This window comes from Pituophis catenifer, unplaced genomic scaffold, assembly GCF_029215685.1.
Source record: "Pituophis catenifer annectens isolate HBS135680 unplaced genomic scaffold, rPitCat1.0.hap2 SCAF_1, whole genome shotgun sequence".
Lineage (NCBI taxonomy): Eukaryota > Metazoa > Chordata > Lepidosauria > Squamata > Colubridae > Pituophis > Pituophis catenifer.
This window is the reverse complement of record NW_027256881.1, coordinates 247,357,718-247,378,326: the sequence shown is the minus strand read 5'-3', so window position 1 is coordinate 247,378,326 and position 20,609 is coordinate 247,357,718. Positions and strand designations below refer to the sequence as shown.

Below are 20,609 nucleotides of genomic sequence, written 5' to 3'. Positions count from 1 at the left end.
TGGCATGTATTTATCTTGTTAGGAAGAAAGGAAGGGAGCAGCGAAACTAAAATTAGAACCATAATATTGGTGTGGGTGGATTGAGAAGAAAGATTGAAAAGATTCAGAATAGAATAGAATAGAATAGAATAGAATAGAATAGAATAGAATAGAATAGAATAGAATAGAATAGAATAGAATAGAATTTTTTATTGGCCAAGTGTGATTGGACACACAAGGAATTTGTCTTGGTGCATATGCTCTCAGTGTACATAAAAGAAAAGTATATAAGAGAGATGTATGATGATCTAAAAGAAATATTTTTTTTAAAAAAAATAGATCAATTCAATGTAACTATAGTTGATTTTAGGGGATGAAGTAAATTACTGGCACAATTTTAATTTACTGAACTCAATTCCACAGAGACACAGCTTCTGGGTTTCAGCCATGGTGGGGCTTCAGTATTTCAAAAAGGCATAAATGTGACTAAGTAATGTTATTGTTAGGCAGTGTGTCTAGCCCAATGTTACTCAAAGAATTTCATGGCTGAATAAGATTTGTAAGTCATTTTTCTTTTTGCTTCATCCCACTGAGCACTTCACCTCTTACACCACACTGGCTTAATATGAAAAGGCATAAGGAAACAGAACTTAGCAGAGACATGGAGAACTTCACTCTGTGGAAGATAAAAGCAAACTCTTGATCCATGTGATTCACAAGTGGACTGTACATTAATGGTTTTAGTATGTTACAAAATGAACCAATATCCAGCTTTTTTTTCATTCTGCTTTCTGCCTGATAAACAAAGTGAAAAGTGATTTTTGCCCATCTCTGGCATTTTCCCCAAGAATGGCCAGCTTCACATTTAATGACTTTTGTTTTATTAATATATAAAATACAAAGAAAAGTAATAGGAAATTAAGGGAAGGAAAAAGAGAGGGGGAAAGAAAATATGAGGTACAAGGGAAGAAAGAAAAAAAAAGTTGACTTGTGACTCTTTCTAACACAGTACAAGATAACATTCCAGCCTCAACTTTTTACTTTTACACATTAGTATATAACTAGCCATTTCTATAACAACAAATCTATATAATTAGCAAAACCAAAGTTTCATTTTTTTATCACAAGTACAAAATCCAGAAGTGATTTCCAAATAAAAAACATAATATATTATCCTCTTTGAATAAAACAATTAATTTCATCATTTCTGCTTTATCTTCCTTGCTATGGAAATAATATGTATTTCTATTTCCACTCAATAATCTTTATAAACTATCACCATTTATATTAACAAAATTCACTGTATTCTTTTAGATTCTTTAACCTTAAAGGGAAAAATACTTTTTTCATTCATTTTAAAACACTAAATTTTTCTTGATTTCTGAAATTAAAATTTTCTAGTACATCTTTTTAAGCTTCCTCTTAACATGCATGCTTTATTTTTTTTTATTTTTTAATTTGATTTATATGCCGCCCTTCTCCGAAGACTCAGGGCGGCTTACAATGTGCTCAGCAATAGCCTTCATCCTTTTGTATATTTTATACAAAGTCAGCTTATTGCCCCCACAATCTGGGTCCTCAATTTACCTACCTTAGAAAGGCTGGAAGGCTGAGTCAACCTTGAGCCTTGGCGAGATTCGAACCCTGCAGTAATTGCAGGCAGCTGGTCTTAATAACCAGCTTAATAACAGGGTGCCTTAAACCCCTGTACTACCAAGGCTCTTGCTTTAAAATTCACTATTAAATTTAGATCACTCCCTTCAAGTTACCCACATAGAATAATTTTTTTTCTTGTATACATCCTTTTTAAAACTCTAAACTTTTCATTAAAGTAATACATTTTTTTAACTTTCTCTTCATACAGATACTCTCTACACTTTCAATAATATTTTACAAACTTTAAGAATTACTTAAGCATTATATATAAAGAAAAAATACATTTTTAAACTTTAGATTTAGACTTTCTTTCAATTACAAATATCAAACTGATAAAAATCCATCCTAATTCCAATTGACTCATTAAGTTTAAGTCACTCCTTCCAGCTTGTCTTCATGGAGTAACATCTTTTTCTTCTCTAGAATGTTTGTCAAGTAGTTATAAGCTTTTCTTTTTCTCAAGGATTTCTTCTTGTTAATGTCCATAAGGAAAAAGTCCCAAACTTGTCCTTTTAAAAGTTGCAGATTTTCTTGGAGCTCTTCTTTCAATTCTGTTGGGAGGTTTATATTTAAACCATCATAATAAGAGTTGGTGTCACATTTATATTCCAAAATTGCAATTGACTCCTCTACATCGTCAGCTACTTGTGAAATTGCCTTGGGGGTTTGGTAAATTTCTACACATATTTGCAACTCTGAAATAGTTTGAGAAATTTTTTAGCATGCTTGGAACATACTGTAGCTGATCTATCAACTGATGGATTTGATTTAAATATTTTTCAAATACATATCTGATAATTTGCTCTTCTATCTTCTTAACTCCCTCTTTAGTCAAAGAGTAGCTTTTTTGTAAATCACTTAAGAATTCCTGGCCAAATCAGGAATTATGTTTTAGCCACCCACAGCAAAGCAGACCAAGCTACAAATCACTAAAAACAAGTTTTTTAAAAAAGATAGTCCACGCTTCCTTATTTTGACTTGCCTTCTTCCTGTTAACACTGAAGAAATCCCCAAAATGGCGCAGATCTTCAAAAAGGAGTAACAGGCTAAAGAAAGCCTCTTTTAGCTTAATGAAGATTGATAGTCCTTAAAAATGATTAACAAATGAAAGATACAACTTACTTCCATTTGAAAAAATAAATTCCAAAATGGCTGTTTCTTCAACAATGAACTGATTGCAGCTCTGCTCCCCAGCTTTTGACACACAGGCTGCTTTGAAGCACAGCTCCTGAAGCTACTTGCAAATCTTTGCTGTATCGGAGGATCTTGAGGGATAATTCTAGGACTTTCCCTAACCCAGGAGAGTTATACAAACTAAAGGAATGCTAGTTTTCTTCTGTTGGTAGTTGAAAAAGTTACAGCCCAGGGGAAAACCCTTCAGGAATCAGTTGGCCAGCTCTTCACCAGAAGCGAAAAAATTGCTTCTAAGAGTTCTGCATCCAATTCAGAGATGCTATAAAAACCATACTAAATGACTGTGATTTATTATATAATTTCATATATAATAATTCATATTCAGCAGTGAAACTTGTTAATGAATATAGAAAACGGGTGGCCATATACACATTTTTTTTTTACAGATGAGTTAGATGCATACCAGGCAGTTTGGATTTTAAAGATGCTTCAAAATGCATCTTGCAGTTATTCTTAATTCTTACCCATGTGTTATCTTTTATCAAATTTATTATGGCCACACACTTTACTAGATTTATTTAGTGCCCTGGGTCATTGGGATGGGGGAGAAAGGCAATCTTATCTGACAGCTAAATTTGACAAGTGAAAATACAATCATGCACCCACCATTTATAGCAACCCTTGCTGAACTGAGGTCAGGGTTAGAAATATTTTAGATAAGGATTCCTATGGTTCATACTCCCTAATAAAATATTCCTTCCTCCATAAAATGCTAGTGAAAGATTCTCAGCCAGGATAAACAACTTTCTTTGCAATCTGAATTCATCAAGGGTGTAAAACAGGTGAAAAGGACCACATCTTTCCATAAATGGCATAGTCTTAGTGCTAAATAATTGCTGGTCATGTCAATGAAAGACTCCAGACATATTAAAGGGATACATTTATCTAATATTTTGTAAGGTTCCACCCTGGACAGCAAACAAACTGAGATTTAAGCAAAAGGAATGTTATCTTGATAGTTGGATAGCGCAAATGCTTCAAATGTATAGGAAACATTTACATTCCTTAAAGCAAAGGTTGGCAATATAACGTCCAACAGACTTCCTAACTTCCTGACATTAAAAAGTGAAAAAGGAATACCAAAAGTTCATGAGATTTGAGCATTCTCACATGAGAACTTTAATGTTCATGAAATCCCATGCAAGAATGCTCAAAATGAAGAGAGCTCAAGAGAAGGTCCTTCCTGAAATTCCACAAGACTTTGAGAGGCAGCATATAGGAAATTGCATGATGTAAATGGAAAAATTACTGATTCTGTCTTTATAAGGTTCCTTAGGATTGAAAATAAAATGCTAACATCATTATGTCTTTATACAAACCTAAGATACATTTACACTTGGAATATTGCATATATTGCTGCTTGCCACAATTGTAAAAGGGATATAATCAGCTGAGAAAAGAGCAGAAGAGGGCAACCAGAATGAACAAATGCCTTCCCTACAAGACAAAGCTAAAATATTCGGGATTATTCATGTTAAAGAACAGCCAACTGAGGGAGGATATTATTGAGAAGTATAACATCCTACATGGCATGATGAAAATAGAAAGAAGTTTTTTCTTCTTCTTGGATATCATTAGTACCAAAGACTATCCAGTGAAGGAGATTGGAAGCATAGCAGCACCTCAGAGGCTTCTGTGAAAAACAAAGTGCTGAATTGAGATGGAACTTGGACAATCCCAGTTGAAAACCTCTGAAAAATTGAGTCGGTGCACTTTATGCAAAATTACTCAAATTTATGTCATTAGTTCTAGTATAACTAGAACCCAAACTGTACCTTTTCCAGTCCAGGTTTTAATCAAGACCATGGCAATCTATTCCAGGTAGACCTTTATATACCATATTGGATACTAACTATCCTCATGGTGATTCTACCTGCACATAAACATACTATATGGGAATCACACTGTCTTTAGTGGTATTGATTCTCATATGATGACATTTACGGCACATAGGAAAATCTTCAACTCTCTGGAGTTCCAAAATCTGGGAATTCTGAAAGTATGTTGCAAAACAATTATATCAACAGTATACCACTCTGCTTTTACCTATCAGTTTTTATATCCATTTCTGATTACCCACCATGAAATATTAGGAGAGGACAAGTCCTAGAGATAATTATTAACAATGCTTGATTGCAAGTACCCATTTTTAGGATACTCTGAGGCTCTATCATGCACTTCCCATGGGAACTCATATTAATATGATGCAGGAACCAATTAGAAGAGACAGGGATTATAATTAGGACACTCAAGGAAACACATATAGCAAACATTCCATTAGAACTGTTGGGAATTAAAACCCAACCTTCCTAGTTGCTTTTTCAACAAAATTGTCCAACTGTTCGTAAACCCAAAACCCTTTAATAATGCAAAGGTTCAGAGGGTCCTACCACAAATGAGGCATGCCTCTTGTTTGCTTTGGAGGTGCCTTCATAGCTTTGGCTGCTATGACCATAATACTAGTAGTTCACAACTTCTCAAAAACCTTGCATCCTAATCCCTTCCAGAAAACCAACTCCATGCCCTCACATGCAGATGGAACTGTGGCTGTGTATCTTTCTTTTCCAATGGGAAAGAGTAACTGCCTTTTGCCACCCAGTGAATTCTGGAAAATGGTTTTGCAAGCTGCTTCTGGTAAGGTCAGTCAAGAGGAAATGCAGGCTAGATTTACCCTCCTGTTGTGAACAGTGTGCAATAATTTCCCAATCCAACACAATATTAATATTATGTGCCATTTCTCATAATTAATTTCATCATCCGCATATGTGTTATTAACCTGCTAAAACGACACTCTGTCTTTAGGGTTACAACAGTCTTAACCATTAAGCAGCAAGTAAGAAAGTTGTAACTCTCCTGAAGTTCCTGAATACAGCTATCAGAAGCAGCTTCCAGAACATGGAATAGCAAGAACTTTAGTTTAGTAACATATGGACACTTACAAGTTCCCCATTTTTACCACTAAGGAGCAAATTCAGCTTGCTGAACTTGGCGAGGCTTACTTCTCAATCAACAAACTTAGAACTATATCATAAAGCTTTACAAATTTCATGCAGGATTTGTTACAGATAAGAAATTCTCTCTTCTGGTATATTTCTGGTATAGTGGCCATCTGAGATCCAGAAAACCACAAAGTTAGGTTGTGGAGCAATGCATGTGAGTGGTGGTGAAGGGAAAGATGCCAGCCTGCTCATTAACTGGACTTTTCATCTCAGTGCTCATGTGAATATGACCAAAATTAGGGAAATTAAAGATTCCTTCAGAATAGAAAAATAAATCCATATAGGAAATATTCTCAATTTGAAAACTGTATGGGAAAACAAACCTTCCATTTGTTTTTTGTAAAGAAGTTGACTAAATCAATATACTGTTTATTCAAACAAATTGATTCTTGCAGACTCACATACTGGGAATTATTTATATATTACTTCCACCATACAGAATTGAAGCTAAATGCAGGCTCTGTTTCCCCAACAATTGCTCTGTGATGGTTGTTGCAAAAAAAGGCTCAGAATGGCTCTATTGCAAAACATCAAGACTGTCGGCTACTCATAAAATATAAAATGATAAAATGGGTTTATAAGGGCCCCAATCTACAGATTGCTGAAAATGAAACTCATTCCTCTGAGCTGATTTACTATTTCGGTGAACTGTTGGGAAAAACAGTGAACTGATTGTATTGGAAAGTTCAGAAGATAGTTTTCCAAACTCTCTCTTTTAGGATGATACTGTACCTATCATTATATCTCATATAGCATTTGTTGACATAAATGAAAGCAGATTGAAAGGGACTTTCAATGTCTTTATCCATTTTAGAGGCTCTTTTGGATTAATAGACACCAGACAGATAGTTAGGACCATTTTGGTGAACAATTGAGCTGCAACTTCCTAAACATGGTTTAGAGAAAACAGGTGGCAAATGTATAAAATCATTATCCATTTCCCCCTAAATAAACTTAAAGAGCAGGAAAGGGAACAATCACATTGGCTATAAGAAAGAGAAATCAGTAGCGTGCCACTAGCTGGTAATTTCAAGTTTTTAAAAACTTTCAGAGTGAGTTTGAATAGATCTTTACATCTGAGTCTTCTTTCAGCAAGGTAGGTATGTTAAGAATTTCAACTCTCATGGTAATATTACCAGGAGAAATACAGTAAAAATCCTTGAACCAGATAAATCAAATGCATTTTGAACAGTTTTGTTTCAGAGAACAGCATGTTGTGTTTCATTATGTAATTATTTATTTATACAGGGTTTTTTGTTGTTGTTGTTTTGTTTGGGTTTCTTCTTTCACTAAAACAACATACTAGAAAGTTAGAAATACAAATAAAAATAAACCAGCATAACAAAACAAACATAACTTGGATTTGAACCTCTGACTCTTTTTCTTCCTTCCTACCAGTGGTGGGTTGCTCCCGGTTCTGTCCGGTTCATGCGAATCGGTAGTAAAAGCGGCGGGAAGCTCCAACCACCCACCCGTATGTCATAATTGATGATCTGCGCATACACAGAAGCTTCTGTGCATGTGCATGCATGCTCCCATTGCGAACTGGTAGTAAAGGTAAGTAGAACCCACCCCTGCTTCCTACCATAGCTACAGATAGTCCCTTCTCAAAGAACATTAAACACCGGAGTAGCTTTTGTATGTGCCCGGCTTCTAAGAAAACAGTGAATATCAAGATATAGCCCCATCTCTCCACTTGCGCCTTTTTTCCTTCCAACAAATTATGCCAAAGCTTCGGTCAGACTGCCAGTTCTATCTGCCAGCCTCCGAAAGCAGAACACACCCGGAAAGGCAATTCTCAGAACTGGATTAGGGCAATATTTGTTTGGGATACTGTAAAGTATTTCTTTCCAATGATTCCAGAAGCTCACTAAGCATATCCTTCAGAAGAAATGTTTTCAAATGCTGTCTGATCATCTTTTGCTCCTTCTTCCTCAGGCTCAAGCAACCCAATCCTGCCTAATTAATATAAAATAATGAGGAAAAAAAATCTGTTCACTTCCCAGCATAAATTATTGGGGACAACCATCTTTCCAGGAAAATGTGCACACACATTTACATACCTGAAGGAGCGAAAGTCCTCCAGAATTTCTTACTTATGCTCCTACAGATAGTCCTTTCTGTAAAGGCAGAAAATGTTAGCATTTACAATAAGTATTAGTGTTAATAATTAACATTAACAGGATGTTAGTATTTACAATAAAAGCAAATTGATCATTTAATGAGCAGGAATAAACATGTTAGTAGTATAGATTCCATCTGATTCTAAAAACTAATCACATTTCTCCTACAAAAAGAGTATGCTTAGTTACTACATAATTGTCTAATTCTATCCCAGAAAGTTTGCTTACATATCACTCACATATCATTTATAGATACTTGTCAATCATAGCAACAGGAATAGAACCTAGACTTATAAATTGCTCCATAGTGCCTTACACATTCTCTGAGTGATTTACAAATATATTGTCCCCAAGCATCTGGGTCCTCATTTTACTGACCTTGGATGGATGGAAGGCTGAGTCAACCTTGAACCGGTCAGGATCAAACTCCAGGCTGTGGGCAGAATTAACCTACAATATTGCATTCTAACCACTGAGCCACCATGGTTCTAATTGTTCCTTTTAAATAAAATTAAATATGACAAGTTATTAGTGTAACCAACATTCATTTCTTCTAGTGCAGGGGTGTTCAATCTTGCCAACTTTAAAGACTTGTGAACTTCAACTACCAGAAATCTCCAGCCAGCCTGGCTGAGGAGTTACCAAGGTTGGACACCTCTGTTCTAGTGGGATTGGGGTGTGATAGATTTGAGCGGGATTCAAGGAAGAGTAAATTAATTGATTAAGCAGTTTCTGTATTTCACAATTTATTGGAACATATGTTTTGTCCCCTTTTAAGAAATGTGCACAATTGCCTGCACAACCAGTTCCAATTAATTATGCGCGCACACACAGACAAATTCCTATACAGGCATCCATTATAAAGCATAATAGAAAGAAAAAATTCAATAGTAAGAGAACAGAAACAACAGCAACAAAAAAAGATTGTTCATTTTTCTGAAACAAGGTGTTTAACCATGAAGTCCAGATCAGATTATTTAGACTCCTATCCTTTATTATTTAGATTGGCCATGTACCCAACTTTTCATTTTACTTTTATTGTTTGCTTTGATTCATTGGAGCCATCTGACCTTGTTTGCAAGTTTTCATTTCCATTCAGTTAAGGTGGTCCTTCCTGTTAGAAAGAGAACTCCTGCCTTAGCTGCCCTGTTTCCAGCTTCACATCAAGTGAATGTCAAATAGAATCTCAATCAGGAAATCCCAGCCATAAATATAACCCTTATTACCACATAGGCAAATGTTTATGTTTTTTTAAAAAAAATGCTGTTACTTTTTTCTTGTTCTGCCAAAATCATCCTTGTTGACTTTGATGTTTAACCACTGTTTAACCATATGTCTTAAACATATGCATAGTGTTCAGCCATCCAGGCTAATACTGGGTCCCCCATCACATTTCAAACTTGCACTTCAGCTGTTGCAAAATTTGTAGATAAGTGTTTGAGGCAAGATTTATTAAGTACCTTGTTGCATAATAAAACTAAGCAGAGGCTAGACTTCAGTGATAGAGCATCTATTTCAGTGGTGGGTTGCTACTGGTTCGCCCCGGTTTGGGCAAACCGGTAGCGGCGGTGGGAGGTTCTGCCCATCCACCCAGACATCATCAAATATGATCCGCACATGCGCAGAAGCTTCTTCGCGAGCAAACCAGTAGCAAAGGTAAGTGAAACCCACCACTGATCTATTTGGCATCTCCCGGAAAGCTTGAAAGGCCTTCTGCCTCAAACCTATCCCAACCTGACGCTTTCCTTCCAGATTTCTCAACCGGCCTGGTTGTATCTGAATGCGTCAAGGATGGGAGGGTAATTGAGGAAGCCAAATCACTCATTATCAGGTTAGGTGAACCAAAGTTCTGATTTCCTGGCATCTCTAACAAGGTCTTTTCCATGTCCTCCTACCACCCTCACCAAAAACAAACAATAAAACAAATAAACCTTGAAACCTAAACTGGCTTGTTCAAAGTGCATTTCCAAGCCAAACTGAGGTCAGGTTCAGATCCAATCTCCCTCTCAATCTTACCTGTCCTTTGTCAGCCTTTTGTTCTTGGCAAGCTGTTGCTATTCCCTGTATCAAATAGCCGTCTCAAGGGAGAACGGATGAAGGATTAAGGTTACTTAGTTAAGTAAACCAAGATGAAAATGGTTAATTCTGAGCAAAACGAAATGGGAGGCCATAATTTTTGGACTCGAGGATATGTTGTGAACACATGGCCTGGCAGTTTCCCCCTTCATATTGGGATATAGTCAATTACTGTGTCACCCCTTCTACCTCTGTACCTGCTCCCCATTCTTACCCTTGTTAAATTGCTGAGCATGTACACACATTTCCAAATTGGGGTGCAACTGGCCATTATATTTCTTTTCTAAAGAAGTTCAGGAGGTCCATTTGGGCCCAGAAATACTTTTTTAAAGCTAATGTTTTGCTTTATCCTATTTCTGCTTGCCATTTTTTTTAAAGTAAAAGAATGTTGTCAAATAAAATGTCAGCTAGGATAGGAAGTTGTAAACAGAAAAGAGGGTCTGAAGGCATAATGGAACTCCTGAGCACCATACTGGGCATCCTGATTAAAACTTTTCTGTTTTGCTTTTTTTTCATTTTTTATAATTATGAGAGTTGGTTTTTTTTTCTTTCTCATTGCTTTTTATACTCAATAAAAACAAATGTAATTTTAAAAATTAACACAAAGACTCACATGAAAAAACTAGGAACGCCTGGAGATGCTGCCTACTTCATAAAATTATGAAGTGCTTCCTGTTCTGGTCTTTCTTTTGCATTAAGCAAAAGAAATAAAATGGGACATGAAACTTTTTAGATGAGAAAAATAGAACCAGCCAATTCAGTGCTTCTGTGCCAAACATGTGCTCTTGATATTTATACTATTTCACAGTTACTCTTGAAAGCAAAAGCAAAGAAAAACAAAAAAGATACTTTTATTGAACGTTAACAATATTGATTTTTGAGAATTCATACATTGATAATAACAGAAATTTGAAAACATTAAAATTAACTTCCTTAACCTAACTTCCTGTTAGCTGTGCTTTCAGAAATGACCCTAAGAGATCTGGAATGATGTCAGATGGAGGGTTTCTAATGTTACTAATCAAAATATACCAAACAGAAGGTTTTTTTAAAAAAAAAAAACAAACAAACATATTCCCGTGGAAAGAAAATAAACCAAAGACTGGAGGGGAAGGAAGGAAGGAAGGAAGGAAGGAAGGAAGGAAGGAAGGAAGGAAGGAAGGAAGGAAGGAAGGAAGGAAGGAAGGAAGGAAGGAAGGAAGGAAGGAAGGAAGGTGGAGAACATCTTTCTTTGAACCACTCATAGGTATACTTGACTTAGCAGAAGAGGTTAGAAGAGTGGTGGCTCAGTGACTTAATGATGCTGGAGATAGTCTCTCCTCCAGCAGGTCAAGTTCTAGCATGGTGAGGTGAGTTCCCACCACTCATTTCAGCTTCTGCCCACCTAGCAATTTGAAAGCATGTTCTATGCGAGTAGACAAATAGGAACTACTTCAGTGGGGAGACAAGTTGGTGCTCTGTGCAGGCAGTCAGGTTTCTGACTGCAATGCCTATTTGTGAGGCAGCTCTGGGAAAGGGAGTGGGGCCTTTGGATGATACTGCAAGAAGAGTTGCTTTCTTTCTGGTGTGAAGCCAGCTCGCCTTCCTGTGGCGCACTGTGGGAAGCATGCAAGCATGTACCTGACAGAGCTGGTAAACAGGCAGCCAAACTACTACTCTGCAATAGCATTGTCATCTCCTGGCTAATGTAACAATGCCATAACATTCACTGAGCAGAATTTCAGGCATCTGTCTTACCTTTGCTCCAGGGTACCTGGGATACACCAGTTACTCTTATTGATCTATGGCTGAAAATGACAATCATTTCCTTGGTCTCAGGAATAGAGATGCCCTCTGATGTTTTAATGACATGTTCTATGTATGACTTAGAGAAGAATGGCTCAGCTTTCTTGTAATCATGAGAACTTGAGAAAATTGATTAGTTAATTGTCACTTGTGCCTCTGTCATATAAATGGTGTGATCTTTCCAAAACCCAGTGCATATTATTGAAAACTTCATGACAAAATGTGCGTGCAACAGCATTTGGAAACTGCTGTAGGTGTGTTTGTGGTATCTCTTGTATATTAGCCCATACATTTGTACTACTGGAATAATGAACCTTTAGGAGCAAAGCCCCTAATTTAATTGGATAATCTATTCTATATTAGAAAATGAACAATGCTTTACTTTATATGCACTAAAATTGTTAAACCCAATAGCAAAAAAGAAAAAAAAAGGCCACCCACCTCTGTATTTAAATTGCGCTCTGGCAGTCCTCAGGGGGCAGCCAAATCAAACCAGTTCTTGGAAATTAATAAAACAACAAACCCCCTATTTTCACAAGAATCTGTCCTTGATTAAAACTGAAAACATGGCAAGGAGAAAGGAACCAACTGTTCAGTGAAGAGTGGATAAAGATAAAAGTTTTAAAAGTTCTATTTGTTCAGGCCATGATAGAGAACTTTACAAAGACAATGGCAAAATTCTACTGCTGTATACACCATGGATTTTAGTACATGTTTGTATATGTTATGAATTACAAATAAAACTCTGTTGTGCTGCATTTACAAACTATAGTACAGAACTCAAGAATGTATCCATATATTCTTACACATATGTACAAATAACTCTGTTGCAATGATTTCCAAATGGCAGGTCAGAGGACACCATTTAGTTGGAGATTTGCTATCAATAGTATGGGGAGAGTGCTAGGAATCCCTCTACCTTTTGTTTATTTTGATTGTTTGCTTATATTTATAGCCTATTGCAAAGGCTGGAGTAAGAAGAAATTTGAGCATTATTAGAATCTGCAGCAACAATCCTATCCAGATAGTGATAACATGGCAAATATGCTCAGTCTGAATATACTCAATATGTACTTGCATTTATATCGTACTATTTCTAGCATTGACATTCCAAGTCTCCAACCACAAGCAGCACATCCTGCTTGCATAGACTATCAATTTCAGATTGAATTTCACTATAAGATTCATCAACTTCCTTTTCTGCATGGATGTTTGGAGCATAAATTTGGGTAATCATCAAATTAAAGGTTTGTGAAGTATAATTTGCTCACTGGTTATATTGTATTGTATTATATCGTACCTATGTGCTGTCTTTACTAATCCTTCCTGACCATGAAAGCATTGTTCCTTCTTTGGATTTTTCTGTCTTTAATTAAAAAAAGTACAATATTCTGACCAAAAGTGTTCAATGTTAGTCCATTTCAATTCACAGATACCTAATAGATTATCAAGCAATGAATCGGTGAACAGCTATTTATTTATTATTATTAGTTCAATTTATATGCCACCTTTCTCCGAAGACTCAGGGCGGCTAGAAGCAAATAAAGTAATAACCAAAAGCCAACATGGTTTTGTCAAAAACAGAACTTGCCAGACAAATCTTATTGCATTCTTTGACAAAGTGACAAAATTACTGGACCAGAGGAATGCTGTGGATATAATTTACTTGAATTTCAGCAAGGCATTTGACAAAGTAGACCACAATCTACTACTTGATAAGATAGAAAAATGTGGGTTAGACAACATCACCACCAGATGGATTTGTAACTGGCTGACCAACCGTACTCAGTGAGTAGTTCTCAATGGAACTGTATCTACAGTATATGGAGAGAAGTATGCAGTGAGGTACCCCAAGGCTCTGTTTTAGGCTCAGTACTCTTCAACATTTTCCTCAATGATTTGGATGAGGGGATAGATGGGGAATTCATTAAATTTGCAGATGACACCAAGCTGTCAGGAATAGCCAACACTTCAGAAGATAGGCTTAAGATTCAGAAGGATCTTGACAGTCTTGAACATTGTGTGCTATCTAACAAAATGAAATTCAATGGTGAAAAAAGTAAGGTTCTATATTTAGGCAAGAAAGTGCACAGGTACAATATAGGTGGTACCTCGTTCAATAGTAGTAACTGTGAGAGAGATCTTTGAGTCCTAGTGGACAATCACTTAAATATGAGCCAGCAGTGTGCTTCAGCAACCAAAAAAGCCAACACAGTTCTAGGTTGCATTAACAGGGATAGAATCAAGATCACATAAAGTGTTAATACCACTTTATAATGCCATGGTAAGGCCACACCTGGAATACTGCATCCAGTTTTGATCACCATGATGTAAAAAAAGATTGCTGGAATTTGGTATGTCTAGTTTAATGAAAAGAAGGACTAGGGGTGACATGATAGCAGTGTTCCAATATCTCAGGGGTTGCCACAAAGAAGAGGGAGTCAAGCTATTCTCCAAAGCATCTGAAGGCAGGACAAGAAAGAAGAATGGATGAAAACTAATCAAGGAGTGAAGCAACCTAGAACTAAGAAGAAATTTCCTGATGGTTAGAACAGTTAGTGAGTGGAACAACTTGCTTCCAGAAGGTGTGAAATCTCCAGCACTGGAAGTTTTTAAGAAGACATTGGACAACCATTTGTCTGAAATGGAATAGGTTTCTTGCCTGAGGAAGGAGTTGGATTAGAAGACCTTCAAGGTCCCTTCCAACTCTTTTCTTCCCTTCCCTTCCCTTCCCTTCCCTTCCCTTCCCTTCCCTTCCCTTCCCTTCCCTTCCCTTCCCTTCCCTTCCCTTCCCTTCCCTTCCCTTCCCTTCTCTTCTCTTCTCTTCTCTTCTCTTCTCTTCTCTTCTCTTCTCTTATTGTTACTGTGTAGTTGATCCATTTTAATTACAAACAGAAACTGTGTTGAGCTTTCCAATCTTCATGCTTCTTACACTCCATGTTCTCACAGTGATTCTTTACAGCTTCAGGTTTTCTTTTCCTGTATAGAAATATCCTGAAATCTTTAATCAAGTCATATCACAAATATCATTTGTACTCCCAAAGATCCTCATCTCTTCCTAAGTAGCATGTTTTTTTTTTAAATTTGATTTATATGCCGCCCTTCTCCAGAGACTCAGGGCTGCTTACAATGTGTTAAGCAATAGCCTTCAGACTTTTGTATATTTTTATACAAAGTCAGCTTATTGCCCCCACAATCTGGGTACTCATTTTACCTACCTTAGAAAGGATGGAAGGCGAAGTCAACTTTGAGCCTGGTGAGATTTGAACTTGCAGTAATTGCAGGTAGCTGATATTAATAACTGTTAATAACAGTGCTTTAGTCTGCCGCGCCACCAGGCTCTTGAGTGCCATCAAATGTGAAGGGTCCATCTGGCACTATGCCATCAATATTATATTGCCAATCCATATGACTTTTCCTGACAAAATTCAACAACAGTTTACCATTGCCATCTCTCATGCAGTATGAAATGATGTCATTGCAAAGTGATTACTCCTAGCTTCTTCCTATAATCACTGCTGCCAAAATATATGTTCCTGTTTGCTTTAGCTGGACAGTTGCAGGTATTCTTCATTTATCTCTCCCAGGAATACACATACCATGCAATGAAGCAAATGAAGATTTGAGGGGGGTTTTTTTAGAACAACGCTAGTCTATAGAACAGGACCAGCAACTAAAAAACATTACCTGTGGACCCTGACTCTTTTGTCTTATCTTGAGGCTCCATTAAAACATGTTAGTGATAGGTGAATATCTGAGGACAAAAATCCACATCCCATATGCACAGCATCATTGGTGAGATTTAGATTTATCTGCATTTGTTAATTGTTATGCTCACCAGTAACTCAACACTGCTTATTTTGTATTTGGGTTCTTATTGTATGTATTCTATTGTTTCCAGTTTCACCCATCCTGTTCCTTTAATAAAGCATCCAGATCTATATACACGGTCTGTTGTATTGGAGAATAGGTGGGTTTAGCTGCATGTCAAGCTGTACACAGAGTAATGTGTAGTGAGGACAGAACAACAAGGAATGTGAAACAAAGTCATTACACAAAGAACAGAAAAGTGAGCGTGCTACACCTTCCTTATTGTCACAGTATAGATTCAGATATGAGGTTATCCATACTGTAACTCAGAATAACTTCTCATCTTCATCTAGCAATATTCCAGATATCTCTCCCATCATTTCATCTCTTGGAGGTCCTCAGTAAACCAGTGTTATCCCTGAGACCTCCCTGAGAATGGCTAAATAGAAGAGGTTGTTCAACAGTAATCACATCAAGAGACTTAGCTATTTTACTATTCCATGCATTAACCAGATTCTTAATTGAATTGCCCAACAGATAGTTGAGAAGTTGCTCAAATGCCTTTTAGAAACCATCTGGATCCATTGGATGATGGTAGCCAATAATTGCATCTGACCAGGAAATGATTCAGAGACCTAAATTATTTCCACACCTATTTCATATACTACCCACTCCCACAAAACACCCACTCACAAAATAAGGCCTATAAACTATACAGCTATGTGCATTAGACAAAATATTACTTGGGACAAATTAATGGTTGTCATGGAAGCCCTTGCTAAATATGACCCCAATAAATAGAGTTTGAAGTTAACAAAAACCTGGGAAATGCCACTACTTAACTTCAGCTCAGAAAAGAATCATATTGTACTCAGTGCTACTACATAAGGATCCCTAACTTCTCTCTCTTTCCCAATTTAACACAAAGGCATTCACGCTCCATCTATCCTGGAGTAGAAATTGTGGTCACAAGAAAAGGATCTTTCATGACCATCATTCTCTATCCATCCTTAGGGTTCAAAGTTGCCAATCAAACATATGTTTCCAATAGATAAAGGGAATAAGGATGGATCATGATGAATTTAAAGAGATCTTTGGCCAGATTTTGAAGAGGCAACAACATCAATCTGTTTCATTATTTTCATTTTAATGTTAGTTCCATAAGTAATGCCAGCATATTTTGGGATAAAGAGATCCTCATAAAACAGCAGTTTAACCTAAGAGTTTGAACTCCTGGTGGAACTGAAAACCATCCATTTTCTGCCTTCTTAAGCTTGTACAGGGAGTCCCTAACTCTTTGTGAAAAATATGAGGCTGAGGGTAGTCCTAAACTCAAGGCAGTAACAGAAAAACAGAGAAATATCCTCAAGAAAACACTTTGTTAGATCCTAGGAAAATATGCTTTTTTTCTCGGTCAACCTGAAGACAAATCTGAACAGAAGATGATTCAAGCATTACTTGCCTGAATCTAAATTATTCCTATATGAATTTCTTACCTTGAAATATTTTTTTTTCCTTCTTTCTACCCACCATCTTCCATTTTTGAGGCCTTATTCCTGCAAGTAACTTACTTTTCTGCCTACAGTTATTTAACGTTTACTTATTATTGCAATACTTACCAATATCCTTTAGTCTGTGTAATTGAAACAATATGGCATTAGCTAGTATGTGGTGTCAGGCTGAGGGTCACTGACAGTGGGAGGAGGAGGGAAGGAAACTATTCTCTTAATATGTACTAAATATTACATGACTTAGTCTCATAGAAATAGCTTTAAGAAAATCTCCAAACCAATTGATGAACAGTGACTTTAGAGATTTATTTTTGCAGCCACTGAAAAAGCATTTTACTGTTTTGACTATTGACTGAAAGAAACCCATATGCAGAATGTGCTAGTTGCATCATTTTAGGAAATGATAAATGTGATAATATATTAATATATCACCCACTCCCACAAATTTCTATCAGCTAAAGAGAAGCAATGGAGAGAAGAATGCATGACAAAATGCACTGAAATATTTGAGCTTTTTTTATACTAAGCAGAGTTCCTATGTTGGTGTACCAAAAAAGAAGAAAAACAATTTATGATAGCTGCAATTCTGCACCTTGTCACTTGGATCAAGTTTCAGAATAAACTATGATTTATGCCTGAATAGACAAGTCATAGAATTGCTCTGAAAAACAATGCAAATTAGCAGCAGCACAATAATTAAAGTATGCAGAGAAATCAATCTCACAGTAAAAACCATTAAAGCAGAACCAAAACATTTTTATAGTCTGCCAAAAACTGACTCACATGAATGTTCTTCCTTTTCCTTAATGATGTCCATAAAGGCCTTAACTGAGAAGGAAAAAAAAGATTCCATGATTATCTTTTTATATGATCTAATAGTCTTCTAAAGAGGATTTTTACATCTTCACTATGTTTTAATAGAATATATCAAACGAGGGAGGCAAAATTAAAATATACAAAACTCCTATAATAATACAAAGTTTTGCCTAAGGAATCTGCTATTCTAGCTACAATACTTCATTGATTTTCATCTAGAGTGATACTGAACTGCTGCTGTTCTATGAAATAGGCAGAAAAAAATTAGCTGCAATGATGCCAGTCCTTACTAGTTGATGCTCAGTTACATAATTGAGTAATTCCACTAAGTAATATAGGACTTACTTGCAAATTGTATCTGTATCTGTATTCCACTGCAGTCAAAAAGACTCTCCATAATTCCTCTGTACCACTGTATACATTTAAAATTGTTGGTAGAAAAATATGAAACCAATAATCAAATACTAGTAATCACACAATAATCAGTCTAGTTGCATCAGCTTATCTTCCCCAAATGTAGCTGAAACAAATCAATTTTAATATCATTAAGAAACTCAATAGAATGGGGCAAATTGAATGGAGGAAACTGTTCCACAGTAAATGTACACCCACAAAAAAATCACACATAGGCGCATGCGAACTGGTAGTAAAGGTAAGTAGAACCCACCCCTGGCACACACACACACATGTGTGTGTGTGTGTGTGTGAGAGAGAGAGAGATTGATTGAGATTGTTTATCTATATTTAAATAAGGTAACACAAGGACATAGAATTAGCCAGTATGTATGCATTCACAAACAAAAATGCCTGCACTGAAGCAGCTGCAACACATTTTTTAATGAGAAAGGCCATTTTCCTCATCTGTTTCTTTTTTAGCTTCATTAATAAAATTAAAGCTGTGATCTTAAGACATGGATTTTCAACATATCCAGTCTTCACATATTTCACGTTGGCAGCAGTTTCTAAATGATGGTTATAAGAGTTCAACAAGTTTAGTCATGTAAAGCCCAGATCTAAAGTTGAAGTTCCATGTTTTTGAGAAACGTGTGTTCAATTATTCCATGAGTACCACCTTCTCTCTCCCTCCCTCCCTCCCTCCCTCCAAGGATTGATATAAACAGAAATATCAAACTTCTGTTGATAAAGGTGATGTGAATCATGGAGCACCTGTTGAGTCTATGCCAAATAATAAAAGTTGATTGTCCTCCTTCCTAATATATTTACCATGGGGAGAAAAGTGGACTTTTCCCCCTACCCAACTGAATTAAATACAAAACATCAGCAGTTGTTTCATCTCAGTTAATCCTATTTTGTGGATCTACTCATTTGTTCTTTGCAAAATACAGATTATGAATGAGTGCAATCTGGGAACCCAGACAATTTTGGCTTAGTCAGCAAATCATACTTAAAATGAGCCATGGCTTAGTTGGAAAACAGGGAGGAATATAAATCCAATGTATAAATATTCACATCAAACCACAATCAAATTATTATTTCATTCTTACCATTCCCAACCCAAAAAACATGTAACAGTCTAATAAGGGGAGGGGGGAACATGATTGAAACCTTTAAATACATTGTGAATAAGGTTCTAGAAGGCAGTATTTTCTATAAACACGCAAATTTAAGCAAAATATAACCTCAAACTCAGGAGAGATATTCAAAAGAAATATTCGAAAGTATTACTTCATAGAAAGAGTAGTGAAAGCTTGGTACTAACTTCCAGCAGATTTAGGGGCTCAATCATCAGTAATTAAATTTAAACATGTTGGGGATAAACACATATCCATGTTGATAAAAATAATAAAATATTAATAAAATATAAAAATAATAATTAAAAATAATAAATTAATAAATTAAAAAGAAAACAAAAAACAAACTCAAACAAGGGCAAACTTGATGGACCACTAGGTCTTTTTCTGTGGTCGATTTTCTACGCTTCTATAAGCAGTGCTTCATGACTGATGTCCAGAGCTATCCTTTGACATCATGACTAGGTATTATTGCCATTCTTTCTTGAAGTGACAGATAAGTCCATTTCACATAATTCTGTAGAGAAGGGAACAAGAGAGAAATGACTCATTTGCAACAGGCAATGGTTATATGCCAAGCAGCAGAAAAGCCCTACAAATCAAAGGATCATAGGAAGCTGCCCTCAACTCAGTCCACTAAGTTCAATATTGTCTACAATGCTATCAGCTGTTTTTCAGGGTCTGGATCTAAGATCTTTGATAGGTAAAACATGTGCTGTCTCACCAACTATAGTTTTCACTATTGAACCAATGTACGAGGAGGAAAATGAAACCTTGATACATAGGAATGGTCAATTCTAATACTAAAGACTTCTAATATGGAACCTGATACTTTGCAAGCTGCACTGGTTGCCAATTGGTTTCTGGGTGCAATGCAAGGTTCTAGTTGTTACCTTAAAAGCCTTTCATGACATGGGGGACCAGCTATCTGAGGGATCACTCATTTCCAGTTACCTCTGCCCATCCAGTTCAGTTCAGCAGAGTGGATGCAATCTGGGTTCCATCAATCAAAGAACATCATCTTGCAGGACTCAGGAAGAATACCTATTCTCCTGTAATTCCTGCCCTCTGGAATGGTATCTCTCTCCCCACCACATATTTCAATTTGTGTGGCTCCTACGCACCAGG

The 20,609-nt window shown here is 36.4% G+C and overlaps 1 long non-coding RNA gene across 1 annotated transcript; it reads right to left on the bottom strand.

The window, feature by feature from the left end:
* Window positions 1-1,999: 1,999 nt before the first annotated feature.
* LOC139327557 (uncharacterized) lies at window positions 2,000-9,108 on the bottom strand. Its single transcript, XR_011601670.1, has 3 exons — window positions 9,022-9,108; window positions 7,892-7,948; window positions 2,000-2,186 (listed from the first exon to the last, which is right to left on the bottom strand). It is a non-coding gene; the product is annotated as an uncharacterized lncRNA (long non-coding RNA).
* Window positions 9,109-20,609: the final 11,501 nt, after the last annotated feature.